At 43.8% G+C, this 9620-nt stretch overlaps 1 pseudogene across 1 annotated transcript; it reads right to left on the reverse strand.

The window, feature by feature from the left end:
* Nucleotides 1-4015: 4015 nt before the first annotated feature.
* On the reverse strand, nucleotides 4016-5010 carry LOC116527242 (annotated as a pseudogene). Its single transcript, XR_004258449.1, has one exon. The product of XR_004258449.1 is annotated as a charged multivesicular body protein 5 pseudogene (transcript).
* Between the last annotated feature and the right edge of the window lie 4610 nt (nucleotides 5011-9620).

Consider the following 9620-nt stretch of genomic DNA (forward strand, 5'->3'; position numbering starts at 1 on the left):
AATAATAATAATAATAAAAGTAAAAAATAAAATAAATGTTAAAAAATCAAAGTTGTATATGGAATTGCCTGATTTTTAAATGTTGACAGAAAAATATTATACACCATGCAAGTCCAACAAAATTTATCAACAAGGGCCGGGCACAGTGACTCATGCCTGTCATCCCAGCACTTTGGGAGGTCAAGGCGGGTGGATCACGAGGTCAGGAGTTTGAGACCAGCCTGGCCAACATAGTGAAACCCCATCTCTACTAAAAAATACAAAAATTAGCTGGGTGTGGTGGCACACGTCTGTAGTCCCCGCTGCTCGGGAGGCTGAGGCAGGAGAATCACTTGAACCTGGGAGGTGGAGGTCGCAGCGAACTGAGAATGTGCCATTGCACTCCAGTGTGGCTGACAGAGTGAGACTCTTTCTCAAAAAAAAAAAAAAAAAGTATCAACAAGCTCCTTGGATGGAGCCATAGGCTGCCAGCTTTCCACTTTTGCTTTCAAATTCAAATGCGTTTTCTGGAAGAATCAAAGCTTTTGCTATTTATATTTTTTTCTTAATCAGTATCACTGTTCATAATCTACTGGATGATTGATAAGATGCTTTCCCATGTATTATTTCATTTGAACGTGACAATCATGTAAGTTACTTGCTTTTGTTGTTGTCAGACAAAGATTTGTGGCAGCCTAGAGGCCAGACAGTGGTGGGCCCACAACCTTCAGCTTCAGACAGGCCTTGGATAAACTTGTCGCTTACTAACAGGGTGACCAGGGTCAACGTCCTCTGTTTCCTTATTTCTAAAATGTCTGACTACTTGTAAGCAAGAGGAATAATGTGAGAAAGAACCTTGCCAGATGCTTAGCACATAATGGGTTCTTTTTTTTTCTTTTTGAGACAGAGTCTCACTCTGTTGTTCAGGCTGGAATACGGTGGAGAGATCTCTGCTCACTGTAAACTTCACTTGAGTTCAAGCGATTCTCCTGCCTCAGCCTCCAGAGTAGCTGGGGTTACAGGCACGTGCCACCATGCCTGGTGAATTTTTTGTATTTTTAGTAGAGATGGGATTTCACCATGTTGGTCAGGCTGGTCTTGAACTCCTGACCTTATGATCCACCCACCTCGGTCTCACAAAGTTCTGGGATTACAGGTGTGAGCCACTGAACTTGGCCAAAATGGATTCTTTTTTTTTTTGAGACGGAGTTTCACTCGTTACCCAGGCAATGGCGCAACTCGGCTCACCGCAACCTCCGCCTCCTAGGTTCAAGCAATTCTCCTGCCTTAGCCTCCCGAGTAGCTGGGACTACAGGCACGCACCACCATGCCCAGCTAATTTTTGTATTTTTAGTAGAGACAGGGTTTCACCATGTTGACCAGGATGGTCTCGATCTCTTGACCTCGTGATCCACTCGCCTCGGCCTCCCAAAGTGCTGGGATTATAGGCGTGAGCCACCGCGCCCGGCCCATAAAGGATTCTTAATAAGTGGTAGCTCTGATGATGGGGACCAACCCCCGAGATCACAGAGGTGGGGACTGGGGGAGCTGGGACTTCAGCTTAGATCTTCCACCACCAAAGGCCTTACCCTTCCAGGACAGGCCTCTGGCAATGGCTGCAGAATAACATGGTATTCTGTAGGGGCTGCATTGTCGGCAAACAAAATCCATTAAGGTGAGGGACTGCCAGGCCGGGCATAGTGGCCATCCCTATAATCCCAGCACTTTAGGAGGTTGAGGCAGGAGGATTGCTTGAATCCAGGAGTTCAAGACCAGCGTGGGCAACATGGTGAAAACCCTTTTCTACCAAAAAAAAAAAAAAAAAAAAAACCCAAAATGATTAACTGGGTGTGGTGGTGCTCACCTGTAGTCCCAGCTACTAGAGAGGCTGAGGCAGGAGGATTGCTTGAGCCCAGGAGACCAAAGCTGCACTGCAGTGAGCTGTGCTCATCCCCTTGTACTATAGCCTGGGTGACAGAGCGAGACCCTATCTCAAAAAAAATAATAATAATAATCAGGGATTGTCTCAGTCCATTTGGGTTGCTGTTACAAAATGCCTCAGACTGGGTAATTGGTACACAACAGAAATTGACTGTTCACAGTTCTGGAGGCTGAGAAGCTCAAGATCAGGGCACCAGCAGATTCCTCATAGATGGTGCCTCCTACGTGTCCTCACATGGCAGAAGGGGAAAGGGGAAAGGGGTCAACACTTCTCTTAAGCTTCTTTTATAAGGGCACTAATCCCATGCACAGTGATGGAGCCCATGTGACCTAATCACCTCCCCAAAAGTCCCCTCTCTCAAAACGATTACAGTGGGGATTCCATTTCAATACATGAATAGTGAAGGGGCCCCTGCCTGTAATCCCAGCACTTTGGGAGGCTTAGGCGGGAGGGTTGCTTGAGCTCAGGAGTTCTAGACCAGCCTGGGCAACACAGTGAGACCCCATCTCTACAAAAGAAATTCAAAACTTAGTCAGGCATGGAAGCATGCATCTGTAGTCAGGCTGCTTAGGAAGCTGAGTTGAGCCTAGGAGTTCAAGGCTGCCATGACAGTTCCAGCCTGGGTGACAGAGTAAGACTCCATAGCTAAAAAAAACAAAAAAAAAAAAAAAATCAAAAATATTGGAGGGACACAAACATTCACATCATAGTAGGGATTTAGGGTCTATAAGATACATTTTTCCACTATATCCCCACGTCTATAAATTTGTTTGTATCTATTTTTTCTAGCTCTATTACATTTTACTTAGAAAGATACATATAATACATTGATTACTAAAAAAAAGCTCTTCATTTCACTTTTTTTCCAATGGGGTGTATGTCTGTGTGTGTGTGTGTGTGTGTGTGTGTGTAAAAGATAATAATGGACAATTACCAAGGTGTTATGAGTGGTTGTTCCTGGGTGGTAAGTTTTCTGGGTGTTGACATTACAGTGGTTTTTATATTCCTTTTATTTTCTTCTTTTTATTTATCTGTAATTATGATTTTGCTCAAATGCTCATGTAGTAAGAAAAAAGTTTGTAAACTATCGAAGATTATCTATAGCATGAAGTCTCTGCCTAGTAAGCCCATGGTACTTAAAGAGAAGTGGAGCAGTGGCTCACACCTGTAATCCCAGCACTTTGGGAGGCCTGAGTTGGGAGGATCAATTGAGTCCAGGAGTTCAGGACCAACCTGGGCAACACAATGAGATGCAATCTCCACAAAAAATTAGTCAGGCATGGTGGTGTATGCCCGTAGTCCTAGATGCTCAGGAGGCTGAACTATGACCAAGCCATGGCACTCCAGCCTGGGTGACAGACCAAGACGCTATCTCTGAAAAAAAGCAAAAAGACTGGAATCCAGCACCTGTAGGTAGCCTTTGAAAATCCTTATTTTATTTTATTTTTTCCTTTTGAAAAATATTTATTGAAGGCTGGGCGCGGTGGCTCATACCTGTAATCCTAGCACTCTGGGAGGCTGAGGTGGGTGGATCACCTGAGGTCAGGAGTTTGAGACCAGGCTGACCAGCATGGAGAAACCCTGTCTCTACTAAAAATATGAAAAAAATTAGCTGGGTGTGGTGGCACATGCCTGTAATCCAAGCTACTCAGGAAGCTGAGAGTCCGGTGTTATGGTGAGCTGAGATCATGCCACTGCACTCCAGCCTAGGCAACAGAGTGAGACTCTGTCTCAACAAAACAAAACAAAACAGCAAAAGAAAAATATCTATTGAGTATAAACAAATGTCCTATACATTAAATATCAAGAAATATTTATCATTAATTACAAGTCAATATGTAATACTGAGGGACCCATAGAATCAAAATACCCACTCATGATACAATAGTGGTAATTCCATTGCAATATCAAACGCGGTAATGATTTGTTCACAAGACACAACCAAACTCACCAAAAAGGCCATCACTTAAACCAACCTATAATACCACAATAGAAAATGATTCTGAATCATAATATGAACAGCTCCAATAATCTTATCTTTGTCTCATCAATTTATCAGGTCATTTTGAGACTGCAGAGTTACACTCTCATAGGTTTTTAAGATTCCATTTCCTTAGTTTTATTTCGAATTATTGTCAACGAATGAAAACAAGTCATACAAGCCAAAGGAACTTTTAAACTAAGTTCGTTTTTCATAAGAAAAAAAGAAATCAAATTTTAGTACAAAGAAAGCATTTCCCAAGCAATGAGTCTCTTAACAGGAAAAAAAAAAAAAAAAGAGCAGTGTAATTAAACTTTCCTTCAAAGAAAGGAAAGAAACGTAATCTGTTTTGGTAAATTTGGAAAGATAAATATTTCCTAGTCCCATAGTAAGTGTTCGTTTTGCAAGATATCCTTCAATGATGCAAATCTATGAAGCAGGGATCTGCAGCAATTCAAATTCATCCACCAGAACTCCATCCTGTTTTATGCTGTTGGTGGGAACACAGGTGCTGATGCTGCCTCATCCAAATAAGAACTGCCTTCATCAGCCAGAAGCTCATCACCCAGTGCATCCAACTCTGCTTCTAGGTCGTCTTCATCCAGTTCTGGGGTGCCGTAACTGCGACTCAGTGCTCCTTGGATTTCATTTGCATCTTCCATCATATCCTCTAGTTGTAATCCTCAGACTGTCGATTTTCACTTGCTTGTATGTCTTTGTAAATCCTCAGACTGGTCGATTCTCACTTGCTTGTATGTCTTCTTCATTTCCTTTACTTCCAGCTTCATAGCATCAACCATGGTCTTGGTGTCCTTCCATGACTGGATGGTATAATTGGCTTGTTCCATGTTGAATGACTGTAGGATGAGATTGTCCCGCTGCTGCTCATACATCTGCTTTTGCTTTAAAATTTGCAAGGCTTTCTGCTTGACCATATTCTTTGCAGGATCCTCTCTCATCTTCTTGATCTGATCCTTATGCTTCACTAGCTCAGCATCCAATCGAGAAATCTTCTTGTCAATGGACTCTGCCCTGCTGTTCACCACGCCAATGCAGTCAGGCTGGGTGGCGGAGACTTGGGTTTCACTTTCCCAAAGAATCGGTTCATCTTGTGCGGCTGCGAAGAAACCCAAACACCGGAACAAAAGCAGAAACTGAAAATCTCTATTCTAGACCCCAAAAAGTTCTGCTTCAGGAGAACCGCTCTTTATTATTTATTTATTTATTATTATTTTTTTTTTGAGACGGAGTCTTGCTCTGTCTCCCAGGCTGGAGTGCAGTGGCACGATCTCAGTTCACTGCAACCTCCACCTCCTGGGTTCAAATGATTCACCTGCTCAGCCTCCTGAGTAGCTGGGATTACAAGCGTGCACCACCATGCCCAGCTAATTTTTATATTTGTAGTAGAGACAGGGTTTCACCGTGTTTGCCAGGCTGGTCTCGAACTCCTGGCCTCAAGTGATGCGCCCACCTCGGCCTCCCAAAGTGCTGAGATTACAGTCATGAGCCATTGTGTCTGGCTGAGAACTGCTCTTTTAATGGGGGTTGGAGGGTACTTCATTTTTTGTAGAGGAACTCTTTTAATGGCATTGAATGCTATTATCAAGTATTAAAGCAAGCCTAGCGACAAGATGTTGTCCTTCCCTTTCATTTCTGTTTCTATTCCCAAATGACAACAGCCATTTGAATCAGAGATACATGTATAGATGGGCCTTGACGTCTCCCATAAGGAATTACTCATTGGGTGTGTTGCAATTGCTTTCAGGATGTCTTTCAATGAAAAGACCGTTTGGCCGGGCACGGTGGCTCAAGCCTGTAATCCCAGCACTTTGGGAGGCCGAGGCGGGTGGATCACGAGGTCAAGAGATCGAGACCGTCCTGGTCAACATGGTGAAACCCCGTCTCTACTAAAAATACAAAAAATTAGCTGGGCATGGTGGCACATGCCTGTGATCCCAGCGACTCAGGAGGCTGAGGCAGGAGAATTGCCTGAACCCAGGAGGCGGAGGTTGCGGTGAGCCGAGATCGCGCCATTGCACTCCAGCCTGGGTAACAAGAGTGAAACTCCGTCTCAAAAAAAAAAAAAAAAAAGACCGTTTGACAGTCTTGGCAAAGCCGTGTCTAAGGCCTCTGCTCTAAGCTGATGAACCTGGGGTCCCTCTGGAGACAGAGTCAAGTGTTCTGAAAGTCTCCTGCTCATGGAGATTTCACATTCTCAATTTAGCCTCTCCTGCCAGACAAATGACCCTAGACAAAATGGCCAAGTTCATTCATTTTGCCCATCCACCCACCATCCAGTGAACTCCTGGCCTCTAGACATCCCTTACCAGTGCCAGAGCCTGGACACCAACTCTGTCCACTGCACCTTCCTTTTCCTTTTAGAAACTTTCCATCTAGATCCGCTTTTCCATTCTCATTCTGAACTTCCTGGGTCTAAATTTCTTCATCAGAATTCCAGCTCCCTAGCTGGTCTCCAAACACGGCAATAGTGAACTTGTTCTTTCCGAGATTGTTACTGACTGATACAGATTTATGAGTGCATGTCCTGGGAAAACATGTCCTTGGAAAGGTGGGGAAAAAAATAAAATTAGAGCAAGGCCCCATCCAAGGAAAGGAGTGGCAAGGTTGTGATCGTGGGTACCACAGGCTGGTAGAGGAAGCGTTTGCCAGCCTGTGCATTTCCAGAACCTGAGTGTAATTCAGAGCTGCAGCGTAACCTGCACGTGGGGCTCACCCTGCTTTTGACATGACATGCTGCAAAGCTGTGCCCTTGGAGTGCTCTGATGACCCTTCTCACTGCCGGGATTTGTGGCCACATTTTCCCTCATCCACTTAGTAAGGCATTCTCTGTTCACTTTCCGAGTGACAGCTGGTGGAGAACAAGAGGCCGGGCTGGGAGGCAAAAGGCTGGATTTGGCCCATTTCCACCCCAACTCATGAAGCAACCTTGGGGACGCACAGTGGCCTTGCCCTTAGCTTCTTCATCTGTAACATGGAGAGATTACACTAAACCACTGCTTCCCAGGCTCTTGGATTTTGTACCAAAATGCTTAAAACAAAGCTCTTTTGAAAAATGTTTTAGATTTATCTTTTAAAAGATACTTTTAAATATATTGTCTAATAAAGAACATAGGTCAGGTGCAGTGGCTCACATCTGTAATCCCAGAACATTGGGAGACTAAACCGGGCAGATCAATTGAGGTCAGGAGTTCAAGACAGCCTGGCCAACATGGTGAAACCCTTTCTCTACTAAAAATACAAAAATTAGCCAGGCGCGGTGGCAGGTACCTGTAATCACAGCTACCTGGGAGGCTGGGGCAGAAGAATTGCTTTAACCCAGGAGGCGGAGGTTGAGCCGAGATCACACCACTGTACTCCAGCCTGGGCTATAGTACAAGACTTCATCTCAAATAAATAAATAGAATAATTTAAGGAGAAGATAAGATATTTTATACCAAAAAGGAAGAAAAATAAAACCTCAGAATAAAGATTGGTCATTTAAATGAATAAATGTAGTTTCTTGAGAAAACTCACTGTAATCTTAATTTTTCTCTTTGGTTGGGAGTCGTTGACATTCTGGCCTGGAATCATCCCTGAGGTCCCTTCCAGCATCATATCCAAGAGTAGGAAAAATTAAAAGAGGAGGGAAAAAACAGCAAACCTTTAGGACAGAGTCAGAGCAGCTCCTTCAAAGCCAAGGAGGATGCTTTAGAACTCGGGATAATTTCAGGCTCCATATTTAAGCAAAGGCTTTGCCATCCAGTAAGACTTTAAGAAGAAGCCTTTAAAAACCCATCTGTTTGCCTTGGGGGACTCAGAGCAAAAGCAAAGTTTCAAGCTGATAGGCTCATGATAATATAACATATTCATTAGGTCATAAAGGGTAAAATACATGACTGCAGGTTTGGAGCTCCTCATTTATACAGCTTTTAGGAAACTCACTTTATATACCCCAGCTGGAATTGCTTCTCCAAAGCCGTTCCCCAGATTGCATAATTGTTCATTATGTCTTCAGGGAGGGTTCCATCTGTAGTCACGAATCCCCATGAAAATTTGTGGGAAAATATCCTTGCTCTTTCATTACATCTAAAATGTGATCACCCGATATTAAAACACAAAGAGCGGCTACATTTTAAAGGTGAACTGCAGAGCTAAATTGAGAGTTGACTTAATCCCATTTTTATGGGCTGATTAATGTCCCGAGTAACCAGGCTGGGAGGAAAGTTAATGCCTTTTCCTTTAATGGAATGCACCATGTTTCTGGCTTTTTCTCAAGGGAGCACATCGCTACCACTGTGGTTTTGTACAGAACAAGACTCAAAGTGACCATCAGAACTTTCCTTGTGTCAAATGGACCCCAAATTATCCATGCACCAAAATTCTTAAAAGTCAGAGTTTCAATCGTTAAGGGAGGAAGAAAGGAAAATAAATGGGAGTTGAGATTCCTTCACAAAAGGCTAATCGTGTCTATTTGTGACAGCTTGAGATCTGAGTTATGTTGAGATGATGTGTAAACTCTGCCTCAGTGGTATCAGTAATAACCATTTGCTGAGTAGCTACTCTGTGCAAGGAATTGTGCCAGGCACTTTGTGTATTTTTTATTTAACCCTCTGAGATCGCTGATATGAGCCACAAAGAGGCAGAGCAACCTGTCAAAGGAGCAGACCTAGGCTTGCCTGACTTATGGGCCCCCCTCGTCATCCCCAGATTGGCCTCCCTGACTCTTTAGTCTCCCGTCTATCCTGGATAGATTCGCTTACCCACCAACGTGCAGCATTTTAAACAAGACATCCTTTCCTTGATCTATTGACTCATCAGTGAAGAAATTAACGTTGTGTAGAACTCTTTCCAAAAACAATATGGCCAGGCTGCCTAGATCCTTCCCCTCAACCTTCACCTTGACCCCACCCCAAGCGTCCTGATATGGCTACCACCCCAAACCCCTGCCCCAGCCTGAGACATGTGGCAATTTCACTTCTTGTCCCTTGAGTCCACACCTCCGCAGGTCACATGCATACCTATTATGGCAAATATCCATTATAAGGCTGGGCGCAATGGCTCATGCCCACAATCTCAGCATTTTGGAAGGCCAAAGAAAGAGGATTACTTAAGCCCAGGAGTTCAAGACCAGCCTGGACAACATAGTGAGACTCTATCTCTAATAAAAAAAAAATACAAAAATTAGCTAAGCATGGTGGCTCATGCCCGTACTTCCAGCTACTTGGGGGCACTGAAGCAGGAGGATCATTTGAGCCTGGCAGGTTGAGGCTGCAGTGAGCTGTGATCACACCTGCGTGGATGACAAAGTGAGACCCTGTCTCACAATTTAAAAAAAAAAAAAAAGAAACAAAACAAAAAAAATTTTTTAATTGGCCAGGCACAGTGGCTCACACCTGTAATCCCAGCACTTTGGGAGGCTGAGGTGGGTGGATCACAAGGTCAGGAGTTTGAGACCAGGTTGGCCAACAAGGTGAAACCCCATCTCTACTAAAAATACAAAAAATTAGCCAAGTGTGGTGGGACGCATCTGTAATCCCAGCTACTCAGGAGGCCAAGACAAGAGAATTGCTTGAACCTGGAAGGCAGAGGCTTCAGTGAGCCGAGATCGTGCAATTGCACTCCAGCCTGGGTGGCAGAGTGAGATTCTGTCTCAAAACAAAACAAAAATAAATAAATAAATAAATAATAACAAAAATTATTTAGGCCAGGCACAGTGGC

The sequence above is a fragment of the Sapajus apella genome, unplaced genomic scaffold, assembly GCF_009761245.1.
Source record: "Sapajus apella isolate SASKATOON/1434 unplaced genomic scaffold, GSC_monkey_1.0 scaffold53, whole genome shotgun sequence".
NCBI classification, from domain to species: Eukaryota; Metazoa; Chordata; class Mammalia; order Primates; family Cebidae; genus Sapajus; species Sapajus apella.